General features: G+C 39.6%; 1 protein-coding gene across 14 annotated transcripts in view; it reads right to left on the bottom strand.

The window, feature by feature from the left end:
* LOC102235878 (neuronal cell adhesion molecule-like) overlaps positions 1–14,672 on the bottom strand; it is a 101,260-nt gene that overhangs the window by 59,561 nt on the left and 27,027 nt on the right. For 13 of the 14 annotated variants that reach the window (XM_023325792.1, XM_023325781.1, XM_023325770.1 and 10 more), the window contains one exon: positions 1,301–1,380. The gene's annotated coding sequence lies outside the window, so the exon portion shown is untranslated. Of the gene's footprint in view, positions 1–1,300; positions 1,381–7,991; positions 8,116–14,672 lie in introns of those variants that run through there. The other variant, XM_023325774.1, reaches the window with a different exon arrangement.

Genomic DNA, 14,672 nt, shown 5'->3' with positions numbered 1-14,672 from the left:
ATAAGAGTTCAAATACTGCTTTGTGAGATGTTCAAAGCTTGATATACAACTCTGTAACCCAAACCTGCTCTAAATATCCCCAACTCTGGCACTTTGCAAGATGAGTTTCCTTGGTTATAATGATGTTGCTTGTTTGCTTATGTTATGTAACAAACCTGTGATGTCCTTCCAGAACAGATGTATTTACACTGAGCTCAACTTCTACACAGGTTGACTTTCTCTAATAAATAGGTGACTTCTGAGCAGATGGTTCTATTGAAATGTAATAATGGGGTGTAATTTAAGTATTGTAAGTACAATAGCAGATATAGATCCACATTTTCCTCTATCTGCTTCCAACACTCCACAGTAGCATAATTGGAACTATAATGTTCTCCAGGGTCCACCCTAATGGCTGAATATTTCATTAAATCTTTGCAAAGAATTATTGCATTTCAGTCTGTTGTGATATTAATTTTGCATATACTAAGTCAGTGATGACAATACATTTGCTATGCATTTTCCTGTCCTAACTTAAATGTGTTTTTCTTCCACTTCCTTATCACAGACCACTTTGTGTTGGTCATTAACGTAAAACTCCAATAAAATACGTTGAGGTTTTTGGCTGTAATGTGACACATAATAAGTAAATGTTTGAAATTTACAAAAACCTTTTCCACATCTGAGAGTGCATAGCCTTTCCCACCTCCGCACACTCCACTGTGAGCCATTATGTTGCTAATAGGAGAGGAACAAGGCAAAGTTCAGGCTCTTAGGGATATCTTAAGATTTATAAGTACTAATGCCCACTATCTCAGCAGTGGGCGAGTGGTGACAGGGTTTGTTACACTGAGAACCAAAATGCGGCAAAAACACAGTCAAAACCATTGTGATTTCATGCTAATCCTCACTGCCAAAACTCTCCGCCAGCAGACAAATGGCAGTCAAGCAAGCAGTGACCTTTGCCTCACGGCTAGGTGAAAAAAATCAGGCATCCCAGCAGACTTTTAAAAGAGAATAAGAAAGGTTGAATAGATGTATGATGACTCATACTGTAAGCTCCACAGAATGGTGTTGGTATTAATATCTTTTCCAGGCTTTCAGCATCACAGATGAAGACACTGAGGCTGGGGAGAGCTTCACAGTGTCACAGCCGAGTGACATCTGTGTGTTTACATCCTGCGGGACTAGAGTTGGCTTTAAGGAGAGAGTTTGATGTTTAAAAAGGATGGAGGTTCATACAGTTTTAGAAAATGATAATATCAGAGAAGAGTGTGATGTGATACAGAAAAAAAGAGTGAAAAAAATGTTTTCAGCTTACCAGAGGAACCCAAATACCCTCGCTCCGCTTCCTCTCTGGGTAGATGTCTGCTTCTTCCTCCTATGGGGTTTTTCTTCAGTCTGGTAAATTCAAGAGAATAAGAAATTTCACTTTAACTCACAACATTCAGATTTTTTGTTTTAGTATCAGGACTTCAAAGAAGCCAGAAAGGAAAATTCAACCTCTCTTAAAAGATTTCTCAGTAGGAAGTTTTGTACATCTTCTTTATACAATGGGCTTACTTCTCTCTATTTGGTTTTATTACAATCTGCAAGAAAAATCCCTTTCACATTGGAAATCTATTCAGCCCTTTGTCACATCAAGGGCTCCTCCAACATGAAATCTTCCCTCATCAAAGGCTCTGACTTTTTTAAAGAACACATGTAAACTGCTGTGGGTGTGTTAGGTCTTTAGAAATGTACTAAAAACATACATGGCTGTGATAAAAAAAAGCAAACACCCAACCTGTGTAAACCTGTGTGATTTTGGACTCTCGGACACAAACAGTGTGTAGTCCAAGCTGACAAAGGCCCACAGCTGGCAGACATCTGTTACTCCTGTTATTCTCTTATATCACTTATCTCTTCTTTTTTCCACCGATTTGTCATTCTTTACTGCAGTCTTGAACCAATCTTTTTTTTCTCTTAAACTCATTTTCAATTCAAAACACTCCTACTGTCTTAATTTTCCCTCCTAACTCCTTCTCCCCCAGTGTTACCAGCCCTCCATACAGATCCTCTTCTCTCACTTGATGCCATCTTTTTCATTTCCTCACCTGCGTCTCTTCACTTTCGCTGCTTTGAGGTTAGGACTACATGCAGGGACATGAGTGTGTTCAGAGAGAGGAGTACACATTTAAGATCACTGTAAAGATATGTTGGCATGTCTAAAATCAAGTTAATTAATTTTTTTCCATTACACACCTATTTACGTAATTTCATAAAAAGTTATTGTGCAAGAAATTGAGATTCTTCAACGATGACAATTTGAAATTGACAGAATTATACTATATGTTTTAAGTGCTTTGCGAAAGTATACATACTCATAACATGTAATTCACCATTTCTCAATACAACCACATATCTTCACATATTCTATTGGTATTTTATGCAATAGATCAAATAAAAGGTAGCACACACTTTGACTCTAGAGAGAAAAAAACCTACATGCTTTTAAGTTTTTTTGCAAATAAAACTGAAAAATGTGAAATTGAATAGATCATTCCATAGCTTGAACATATTTTAAGATAAAACAGCTTACAGTTGTTGTTCTGCTTGAAGATGAATCTGTCAACAGTTTTTTTACAACCTCTAGAACAGGGGTCTCAAACTCAATTTACCCGGGGGCCGCTGGAGGTAGAGTCTGGGTGAGGCTGGGCTGCATTCACACACACTGTCTCCTCAGCCGAACCTTTCTGATTGCCTATTACCATATTTGGCCGTAGTCAGGCGCTGTAACAGCCGTAATTGTGTAGTGTCTCTTTAAGATACTCTAGTATTGCTAATGATGTCAGAAGTATGCGCCACGGCTTCTCTGTAGAGAGCGTGGGAGAAACGTGCTAGACGGACATGTTAGCTCCCTAACTTTTTAGTAATGTTACGGGTTGTTTGGACGCTGCTCAATTTTCATGTCTGATAATATAGCAGCCGTTCAACCGGGCTTTGTAAGGTTGGTGAAGAGCGTGTTTATTAAAGGACAAGACTGTGGAATTCCCAGTACCAGTGTGGTTGTGAGTTTTTGACCGTCCTTACGAATCTGCCGCCTCCTCTCCTCCCTTAAACACAACCCAAGCGTTACAGCGCCTAACCTTAATTACGTTACACTGATCAGCAACTTCCGGGTCTAGACTGGATGCTGAAGGGAGCGGCCGCAGAAATTGCGCATGTACCGCATGCAAATAATGACAAATAGAAAATGCAAATAGGCCCGGCCGATGTCCCGCCCCCGAGAGCAATATACTCCACCGTGATTGGTAAGTTCGTTTAGCTCCACACACAACACTGAAAAGTGCCAATTATATCAAACTCGCGGGCCGCACTAACATTAAACTGTCATATTAAGGGGGGGGCCACAAACTATCGTCCCGAGGGCCGCAGTTGGCCCGCGGGCCGCGAGTTTCAAACCCCTGCTCTAGAAGGTTTTCTGCTAGAGTTGTCTTGTATTTAACTCCATTCATCTTTCCATTTGTTCTGACCAGCTTTCCTGATGAAGAATAAAAGTCCATAGTGGTGGAGTCTCCAGCAGTCAATTTTGCTCTTGTCTGCCACATGTTTGTTTTTGACTTTGAAGTGGATTTATGGCTTTCTTCTATGAGTTGAACAGATGCAGTGGATTTTATTTAGGCATATAAAGTTATGTGGGGGCCAAGTGCAAAAAAAATTCCCTCAACTTTGACTTGGTGAATCTTATCAAGTTCAAAAACAATACACTGCTGTGGTAAAGTTATTTTTGGTTGACAAAAAGTTCAAACTTTCAGTGGTGTATGAATACTTTTGGAAAGCACTGCAAATGTCGAGCCAGTTATCAAAAGACTTGTAAGCACGGAGTTATAAAAAGTATTGCATCATCTCTTTGATCTCTTTCTGTCACATCTCGCCCACATTGTCATGCTTTTATCTGTCCTCTTCATTCCAGCTTCCTGCACAGTCGACTGTGGGAGATTTGTCTTGACCTTTCAGACACCACAGCAAACAAAATAAACTACAAGAGCAGTTCATAAAATACAGTTTCTTTCAAAACAATCTGGAGAAAATTTTTATTGCGTTGCTATTTGTTATGCCCAATCCTCTAGCATCTTTTCCTTACAGTATTTCATGGTGAACGCAGACATGCTCCAAGAGATTGACTGGCAAAATGATTGAAGAGCCCAATCCAATTTAATTCTAGAAAAAAAGCTTATCGACTTCAGTCTGCCGCTCAAAATAAGAGTCTGGAGGCCCAACAGAGAGAGAACCAGCGTTTCCACATGGTTTAATACAAACACTGCTTTCTGTGCTGTCACACAGATGCTATTATCAGCTGCAGGTTTGCAGGTTTCCTTTGCTCTAGTTCGCTGCGCGTCCAAAACTTATCAGATTTTTTTTTTCCATTTTCCATTCCCAAAACCTTACATTATTTATTTCAACCAACTGTGCAATTCCCTGACTTCAAGAGCTTAGGTGTAGTTAATACATTTCTGCTTACAAAAAGACAGGAAAAAAACAACAAATATAAAAGGACGTTCTCATAGACTTGGATTTAAGAGGTTTCTCACCCAGATTTTAAAAACACTGACATAGATGCTTTTCTCCTCAAATATCCTCTTTTAGTATTGCTGACACCATTGCTGACTTCGCAGCAGTAGAAGTACAGACACACACCATGGTGTTCTTGTACCAAACCTAATTGATCATCTGTTCTTCTCCGATTGATTTGTTGGATCGTTGTGAAAGGCTTACTGCTGCTGAAGCCTTTAAATAAGACACAGCAATGAAATGACCTTTCTACATCCTGTTGTAGCGATCCAAATCCTGATCCCATCAAAAGCAGCCTCGCCGCACGACGTCGGGCCCGCCGTCCCACTGCCCCACCTCTGCCCTCGGACCCCACAGAGCCGGGCAGAGTTCAGTCCAGATCTGCTGCCATGGAGATAAGAAGAAGGCGATGTGGTAGTGGGACTGAAAATAGCCAGACCATGTGCTGACAGTGGCCAGACTACAAAACACCTCGCAGCAAGAGACACATAGTATTCCTCAATACCTCTGAGATCACTCTCATGCCGTGAGTATTACCAGAATTAACAGGCTTTAGCAGGCTGAGAGTTAAAAACACATCTCAGTCCAGTTAATAGAAAGATCAACACAAACTGAATGACTGGTGCCAATTGGATACTGCTGCTTATCATCTTTCTTCTGACAACTTTATTTTGGTCTCATTTTCGATATTTTGATGTCGCTTCAACAATCCCAAAATCACAACTAGATCAGATTGGTAATCCATTTATGAATTTGGGATTCGTTTGGGATACGTAGCTAAATTAGTCTCAAAGATGTCAAACACACCGTGCCCTGATCTAAAGAAAATAAAGAACAGATTAGAAACAAAAATAATCTTTGAAAAATATAAAAATGTGTTTGATGTTCTGAAACATTATAACAGTCATAAAAAATAAAATCAACTTTACAGTTTAACACTTAATATTCAGTGTTTGTGGATTTTTTGTACTTATTCAAGGAAAATCTGCCTGTCCCATTTTATTGTAGCACATGTCTGATATATTTGAAAAAAATATGCAGTGTGAGAAGCAGAAATATGTAGGTGCAATGCCACGTGACATGCTTTGCAAAACAGCCAATCAAGGAGTGCCATTTATCTTCCTTGGCGCTGATTGGCTATATCCCCAGGATGGAGATAAGGATTGTAGATTATTTACGGTAGTGCCAAGACAGTTTCCATTGCGTATGGATGCGTATTTGGTATTTAACTGTTAAAATAAGACATTTTAAGCATTCTTAGAGGGGGGTTTCTGTATTTAAAAGCTTTAGTTATTCCCAGGTGGCTGTGTTCCCTACCCCTGTAAAATATCAGGGGTCCACTCTACCATCAAAGCACTTATCACTTCTTTGTAAATTGTTCAAACCTTCATTCTGAAGAGTTTTCTATTTATTTTTTTCAGAATCTTCAGGTGAAGATACCATAGTTTCTACATATAACAGAGATGGTTCTTTATTACTTCAGACTCTCCATTGTAGCTGGAGGAATGTATATTTCTGTATATTTCTTTCTTAGTTTGGTCACTCTGATGTTTTCTCTGTCATTACTTCATCACGTCTAAGATTAAACCCTGTTAAAATCAGAACTTTTTAAAATCCCTGTAGACCTGATACTGGTAACCACTCAATATCCAATGTCAACAAGTGTTTCATTCATGACTCACTGCAGACAACGCCATGTGGTTTGTTCTGTAATGATGTTTGCTTCCTTCGCATATTTCAAGTCAAAATCCAAAACTTTTACATACTCAAACTGGACGGACAGATGGATGGATCTAACTTCTTCTTACCAACCATAGTATTTTTTATTCCTATTCTTGCCCAGATCTAGAAAAAATCTAAATGAAGTTCTACACATTTCTCTTTCAAAGCTGGAAAATATAATAATTATTGTTAAGGATAATAATAATAACAGTTAAAATATGGTTAAAAAATAATAATAGTAGTTAAAAAATGACTTGTTGGGTTTACACTCTTGGATTCACCAAACTCCCCCATCTGGCCCTTATTCATTCTGGTCTCCCCAAGGTATTGCACGCTCACTCAAGATCATACATCTATCTTGAGTCACTGGGCATTATCTTATGGAGATGTATGTGCTCACGGTTGCCGGTTTGTATGTACTCTGTAAGGTGCTGGATTCTGGCTGGAAGATTCCGGTGAGTGCAGGTGCTCTGTTGAGCTAGGCCCAAGTCGAGCTTGAGTGTTTTGTTATGTGCTGTGCTTAGTAAGAGAAAGAGTGGAAGAGAGATGGTGGAAAAAGTTAGAGGAGAAGAGAAGTTAGAAAGAGATTAGGAAAGGTGGAGTGGTTAAGTTTTTAGATGTTAAGGATGTGTGTGTGTGTGTGCGTGTGTGTGTGTGTGTGTGCGTGCGTGCGTACGTGCGTACGTGCGTGTGTGTGTGTGTGTGTGTGCGGGTGTGTGTGTGCGTGTGTGTGTGTGTGTGTATGTGAGGAGATTGGTTAAATTAAGGTAAATGTATGTACAGGGGTGATCATGTGTGTGTGGTAGGTTAAAGGTCATATGTGTCCGATGGCTAAAATTTAGAAATTGTATGTGTAAATGGTGTGTGTGTCAGGGGAATGGTTATGGTTAGAATAAGTGTGTGTGTGGTTTGGTTAAAGGTCATATGGGTCTTAGGGTTGAAAATTAAAGATTGTGTGTGTAGGTAGGGGTGTGTGTGTAAGAGGAATGGGTAGGGTTAGGGTAAGTGTGTGTGTGTGTGTGTGGGGGGGGGGGGTTAATTGATCATGTATGTGTGTGGTTTGGTTAAAGGTCATATGGGTCTATTAGTTAAAATTTAGGAAAATTGCGTGTGTAGATAGGAGGGGGGGTTGTGTGTGTAAATCAAATAAGTGAAGGGGGGTTCAACAACAGCCATATCAGCAGACTGTGTGTTTAAATTTAGTCTTGACTAATGAGAGGCAGAGTGTGGACACAGAAGAAGCATCATTAATGCCAAAAATGAGTGAAATAATTAGAATGAGAACATTCTTTCTTCCACAGCGAGGACTTCAGAGGAGCCGACATTTAGAGACACAGAAGGGTTCTGCTTGGTATTAGATGTACAGAATAATCAGGATGAGACTAAAGACAGACTTCTTCAGTGGCTTATTATCTCCTTCTGTTTTAATCTAGAAATTATCTAGAAAATCAACTACTACAATTCTTTCTGCCTCAAAGTTTAGTCTTAAATTTTACAGGTTTAATCTATAATAAACATGAAACATCTTTAAGATTAGACCCTGTTAGTACCTTTTTAAAGTAAACATATGGACATTTTTCTTCTAAAACCAGTAAGTATCAATTAACCATCTTACTACTTCATGCAAGAAGAAAGTACTTTTGTACGCCACCTGCAGATCCTACGGAGCATCAACACTTTTACTATTTACATAACAGCGACTGCTTGACCTTTGAGTAACAAACAGGAAACCTCACCTTTATGTCTGTATATATCAGTTGGGTCAGATCCTGTCAGCTTGTGCGTTTGCTGCATGAGAGGGAAGTTCGTTGCTCAAAATCCCAGCGGCTGTGTATTCCTCGATGTATCTGCTGTGACTGAGTGACAGTAGAGTGAGGAGCTGTTTCCCCTCACAAAATCAGCCTCCACTAACACACCCACCAGCCCTCCTCATCCTCCTCCTCCTCCTACGAAACCCACCCCTCCCCTCTCACGCTGGGATTAAAACAACCTTTTGTCTATCCACAATACGGGTTAAATATTTCCTGCTATCGAATGAATCAGCTACCCGAATCCACAAAGTTGCCAGGTTGGGTTTGGAGGCATGTTCATGTGGGAGCATCAGACTTTTTTTTTTTTTAAAAGAAAGTTATTTGTTTTGCATCAGAGACAAACGTCAAGGAGAACAAGGGGAAGACAGAGCGTAACATTGGGCCATATGAATTTGGCAGAAGATTAAAGCCGACCTGACACTTTAATTTCATGTTAAGTCAAACGCCGCATAGTGCAAAAAGGAAAACAACTGTCAGCTGTGCTGATTGTGCTCGAGTCAATGGAGCCTCCTCAATGTTCAATAGAGGGTGGAGGAGAAATGGAGCAGCAACTTAAATTAAAAAAGAGGGAAAAAAAGCCTGGAGGCACATCCTAAAGACTTCCTTTCCCATACAGTTAGACACCACAGAAAGTGCTCACCTACGCCCGACAGATGTCCCCATGCAATCTAATCTAGTTGACTCTGTGAGGGGAAGCTTATTTATTGCCGACTCCTCACCAGCATTATTGTGGCCCATTTTAAAAGAATGGATGTGAAAAGTCTTTTGACGTCGGTTAGCTATGGTTGCGGAGGGCAACAATGGTTTGAGAGAATAGCTTTTCTCTGCACCCAGCCTTAAATAACACTGCTCTCAAGACAAAAGCAAAGAAAATGTAACATTATCTGCATCAAAGAGCAATGTCCATCCCATTGAACAGTCATTTAGAGTCCTTTGTCCAAAAAGGCCTTTGCACCAAATCTTTGGACCCGTTTTAACTGCATTCAACACTTTTACTCCCGACATGTAACTAAAGAGTTTTAAGGTAATCTTGTTCTTTACTTCCCACTACAATCCTGCATTAAGTTTACCACCTAAGTAATAACTTAAAACCTAGAAGAAGAAAAACACAATGACAGGAAACTCAGCTAAACCTGGAACTAATGAGTCCCGCCTCTGGTTGGTTTAGCACTTGGAGATGTTTAAACGAGCCACAAAAAAAAGAAAAGAAAGAGGAAATCCTATAGAATAAAATACGTTTTGTGTTGCAGCTTAATTTAAAAAAAAATCTATGTAACCCAATAAATCATGTCACGAAACCCTTACCAGGTTGTTACTCTAACAAACAGCCTGATCCACAGGATTTGGAATCAATGCACCACTGAGGATATGGTGCAGGTATTTACATACATACAAATCTATTTTTCTCTCTTGATCTAACATTAAGTCAAATTAAAATGTTTCTGTATGTTAAACTTAATAAAAGCTTTTCTATTTTTATTAACTTATTAGCTTTTCTATTTTTATTGTTCTAGTAACAAAATACTAGAGCAATAACAGAGCATTACTTTAGATAAACCTTTCAACATTTTTAAACACTTCACAAAACACCCAAAAACTCTGACTTTGTCCTTAAGCAACCTTATATGTAACTTAGCCCTATCCTTTATGTCTATTTGGAAAACCAATATGTGCTCAAAATTTACTTCCTAATTGATGTTGCTTTATTTTCACAATGCACTACACCATGTTCCAGTTGACCCAGTCTATTATTGTGAAGTACACCAGTCCCTCTTGCAGCAAAACAAATTGAAATTTAACAATGGGTTTTAATTACTTAAATTTTAATTTCACATGATTACAGTTATAATGAGGGTCTTGCAAAATGTAATCTAGCTCTCTATGTTGCTGTGAAGCGATGGTTTCTTCCTGCTGAGTGACCTTTCTGTCCATGTTGGCTTAGGATTCATTTCACTGTGGATATTAACTCTATTCAATTCTAACTTCTTCTCTGGCTGGCCTTAAATTTTGTTGCTACAAAGATACTATGTTAATAACTGGTTCCTTCTAAGGTAAGACATCAACTTATTTGTATGTCTGATGTTGTGGACATTACTGCCTATACTGTTTAAGAGTCCAAAAAGTGAAAAATGTGTGAGCATGACAAATTATAATAATTTAAAAAAAACAAGTTAATGAGTGCTAAAGGTTTTTCTTCCATTATTTGCATGATTTTTACATATTTTTGTGCTTCTGAACTGATGCAATAATCTTGAGGTGCATCTGCAATGAGCATCCCGCTGTTTCCACTGGGTGCGAATTTAAAACCTGACATTTTAAAAAACCAAAATGTTCAAATGTGATTTGAATCTCACAAAAAGCTTATTGTTGAACTGCACACATTTCACTTCCACCTACTTGCAGCCTGCACACTGCCAGAGCTCCCCGATGCTGCGGTTTTACTTTTAATTTCCTAATGAACTGCTTGTAGCCTTTTATATGTAAACTACTCAGCATGCAAACATTTCTCGGCTCTGACGTCGCCACGTGAAATGCCATTAATTTAGAAAATGTAAATAAAGGCATTCATAGGAGCAGACACTTTTCATAGATGATGAATAGTACCAAAGTGTATGGATTATTGTATGAAACAGGAGAAAGAGCCATATTTCTCCGAGCAAGGGGCGTGATTGACCAAGTCTAATGGGCATTATTTCTGCACACTGACTCTGTAGAGCGGAGACACTGGGCGATCCCCGCCGGCCCATTGCTCCTTTAGACAACACACTGAGATAGGAGCACAGCCCTTCTTGCTCTTTGCCATGACACCAATAGATTACCAATATTTCAATGGCTACTTTTACCGGAGCAAAGTTCGTGCTGCAGTAAAACTATGCAGTCCTAACCAGAGTGTGTGTGTTTGTGGGAGTGAGTACGTGGGTGTCCATAGTGAGGGCGTCTTTTGAATTTCCTTGTCAGAAATGTGAATGGGGAAGAAATATGATTGGCTCGGGGGTGAGAACAAGGGTCCGAGTTCACAAGGCTATCAAGGCGGGGCAGAGGGACACTTGTGAGCTACTTCACTCCTCTCAGCATCAGAATGAGAAGAGAAGCATGGGTGATTTGGTTCTCTAATGTTTGCTCCTACTAGTAATCCTCAACACTTGTCGGTTTGAACCCATCATACAATAAGGTGCTCCATTGTGTTTCCAGGTCACGTCGAGGAGACAAATGTTTAGATGCTCTCCTGTATGAACTGATAAAGCATGACAATGACATGATAGGAATAGAAAGCACTGTCCTCAGGCAACTGCTTTCCATTGTCCTCATCCATGTCTCTATCAATTTAGGTCCTGTTAACTCTAGATTAACAAGTAACAAAACAAAGAGAAGGAAGGGGTTGAGGTTGCCGAGGTGACTGGTAATTTATTAAAGGAGCAATATGTCCAGGTCTGGCCAGAAGTTTGCATACACTCATCGTGGCCATGATAATCAGAATTACTCTGAACTTTTGGAACTGTTTTGTTTATTTTTTCAGGATATTATTAACAACTGCAATATTTGTTTTTGCTATGAATACGTTTCTGGCATAACTCTGACTGGACTTTTGACTGTTCCTCTAGTTTATTAACATTGATTGGAACTAGAAAAAATATATATAAATTTTGTTTTAAGCCAGCCAATCATGCAACCAGAACTGAAAACAAAATGGTCGGGTTAGTTAGAGAATTTACGTACATGAATTACACGAAGACCCCCAGCGAGACGGCCGTGACCTCTCCCCAGCTATTTGAAACTAAACAACACCCTGGTCCCGCCCATCGACACGCACACACCCTACAGTGACACACTGTTGGTGGAGAGCGTTGCTACTGGTTTCCATGGCACCATGAGACTCACTGACAGGACTGAAGTGTTAACACGGAGGAACACAAGACAGACGGAGAGAGAGAGGGTGCCACAGAGAGAGCAGTAAAAAAAACAAGGCAAGTGTGGTATAGAAGAGATTTACCACACGCAGTCAGCAGACCATCCCCGAGGTTAAGGACCGGTGGATATCGTATTTCTTTTTTGACTTAAAGAGCCTCACAGACACAATCCAAAACACACACAACACTTCAAGCAGCAAGAAGTCAGAGCAGCAGCAAGCACTTCTTTTAATCTCCTACGTATTTACACCTTGCAAAGTCTTTATAATGTGAACATATATCACAGAAATTTGTTTATTTTAAAATTCTGTTGTCCATCTGCAGGTTTTATATAAGCCATGTCATCAATGGTCAGCCATAAATATGCCACCCCTAAAAGTCGGTGCAAAATGAATCAGATGATTACAGGGATTTCTAAAAACCAAACATACATTTACAAAAAAAACTATGAAGAATAAGTTTTAGTAAGAAGCTGCATCAAAAACAGCCTTGAAACCCTTTTATTCTCCCATATATGTGCTTACACAGAATTACTTCTGTATTCCTTAACTGAAAAAAATGAAGTCATTATAATAGAGAGAAATTAAATCATATATATCTTTTTTTTTCTTTTATCAACTTAAAAACACAAATTCAAGGACATAAAAATCTCTTCCAAAATTGTCCAGTGCAAAAAATGTGCAGGTGAAAACACATGTGACAACAATCAAGCGACTTAATAATAAATACACATGAATTGTAATCTGCATTTTCTTTCAAATAATTCTGATAAATATCAGATATTTCCATCTAAAGGTGTCTGAGATGTCCTTTCAAATTGTTGAAGAAAACTATAGCTTTAAATTTCATCTCAATCTTTCAAACAGTTAAGATCAAGATCAGGGATCTTAAAAGCCTTTTTTCCAAACCGCCGAATGTTTTATCATTAGAGGACGATATAAAGAAACATGACTGTAAAGTTAAAACTACTTCTTTAAACCAAAATCTGCTGGGTATATGAATAATTTTGAGCTGAACAGTAGCTCCTTTGCTATACTCTGTTCAGCCTTTCTGTTATCTCCTCAACTCTGTCTCTGTCTTCCAGCCTGATTAAACCATCTTGACATGTTGTACAAAATATTCTTTTTAGTAACCATGTCACATATTTACTATCTCTGATTTGGTCTAATTCCACCTCACTGATGATGGAAATAGCTAACTTTAAATGTTCTTTACTCAGGAACGGCATTCAGATTGAAAAGTGTTTTCAATGCATGGTGAATTCTCTGATCAGAGGCTATTTACATGCAGATCTGCTGATCGACAATTTCCACCAATCTACCTTCTTTTATGTATGTATTTTTGTTCTTAATGTGATTCTAGATGTTTTTATCAACATCTTTATTACTGCTAATACTTTTTCTAAATAGGCAATCACAATGTTATTATGACCAGCAATTATGCTGGTTTATAGATTTAATTCCGGAAACCTTTTCTTTATGGGTTTTATACTCAATTCTTATTTTATTTGCTCCACAACCTCCCTGGGGATATTCAGATATTATGTCGATATTTCCAGAGTGAATCTTTCCAGCTGAGATAACCTCACTAAATGGTTTTGTTTTCCATGACTCGTCTAATCATGAAGCCAAGAAACTTTGAAGTACTATCATTTTACTTTTTATGCATCTTTTTATGAAAGTCCAGCTCCTTTTATGTATTGCTAACTAACCAGCGACCCTGGCTGGCCTGCCAGAAGATGCCAAAACATACACAGCAATATGGCAGCCATTCATGTGCTAATGAAGCAGGAGAGGAAGCATTGCAGCCTGCTTTGACACAGAGTCTGGAAGGGGCTCGCCTCCAACTGCAGAGCACACCAGCTGACGACACGAGGGGAGGTGGAAGATTTCCAGGAGCACTCCGCGGCACAAGGAGGGAGAGCTCCGCTGAGCAGGTTTCTTCCTCTTATATGGCCCATACTGTCACCCATAAGAAGATCATCTCCGGCCCAGTGAGCATCGAGCGTCCGCGGGTGATAACAAACACACACTGTCTTCCACGCACTCATTCTCTCTGTATGTGAATGGGCTCTGATCCCTATGTCCATATGCATCCACAGACGGCATAGGCATGTGTGCGCCGCCTATGCCTCCCCACCAGGACCAATTTCCATCCGCCGTCTGTGTGAGAGAGCAAGATCGATGCTGCACGGGGCGCGCCATCCAGGCTGTTCATTACTGCTGGAAATGCTATGGCCATAAGCAAAAACAACCCGGCCTGCTGATGCATAACACACCAGCTAGAGCTGGGCGGGTGAATGATAGTTTTACTTTACACAGCTCTTCAGCATCAAGCCTTTACTTCACAAGCAGCGGCAGGAAGAGCAGAACTCGTTGCTGAAGTATTGTTTGAAATTTAACTTTCATTAGTTCTCATTAGTTTCATTAGCTTACCCCAACAACAGCTGAGGCAGCTGGGTGTCACTAGCAGCTATCTTTGATGTGCATGTTTGTGGCAGCAGGAGGGCAATGAGATATTTCTTCTTCCATACTTTCTCTCATCCTCATCCTCACCCATGCTGTGAGGCTGACTACCAAACCACCTGCCTCCTCAAACCAGCCTCTACAGAACAAGCGAGCAGGTCACCATGCAGCACCCACGCTGTCATGTTACATCCACAGGTCCTGACATTTTTATTACTAGTTTTAATTATAGT

This window comes from Xiphophorus maculatus, chromosome 2, assembly GCF_002775205.1.
Source record: "Xiphophorus maculatus strain JP 163 A chromosome 2, X_maculatus-5.0-male, whole genome shotgun sequence".
Taxonomy (NCBI): Eukaryota; Metazoa; Chordata; class Actinopteri; order Cyprinodontiformes; family Poeciliidae; genus Xiphophorus; species Xiphophorus maculatus.
The sequence above is the reverse complement of the archived record's forward strand: the minus strand, read 5'-3'. Positions and strand labels throughout refer to the sequence as shown.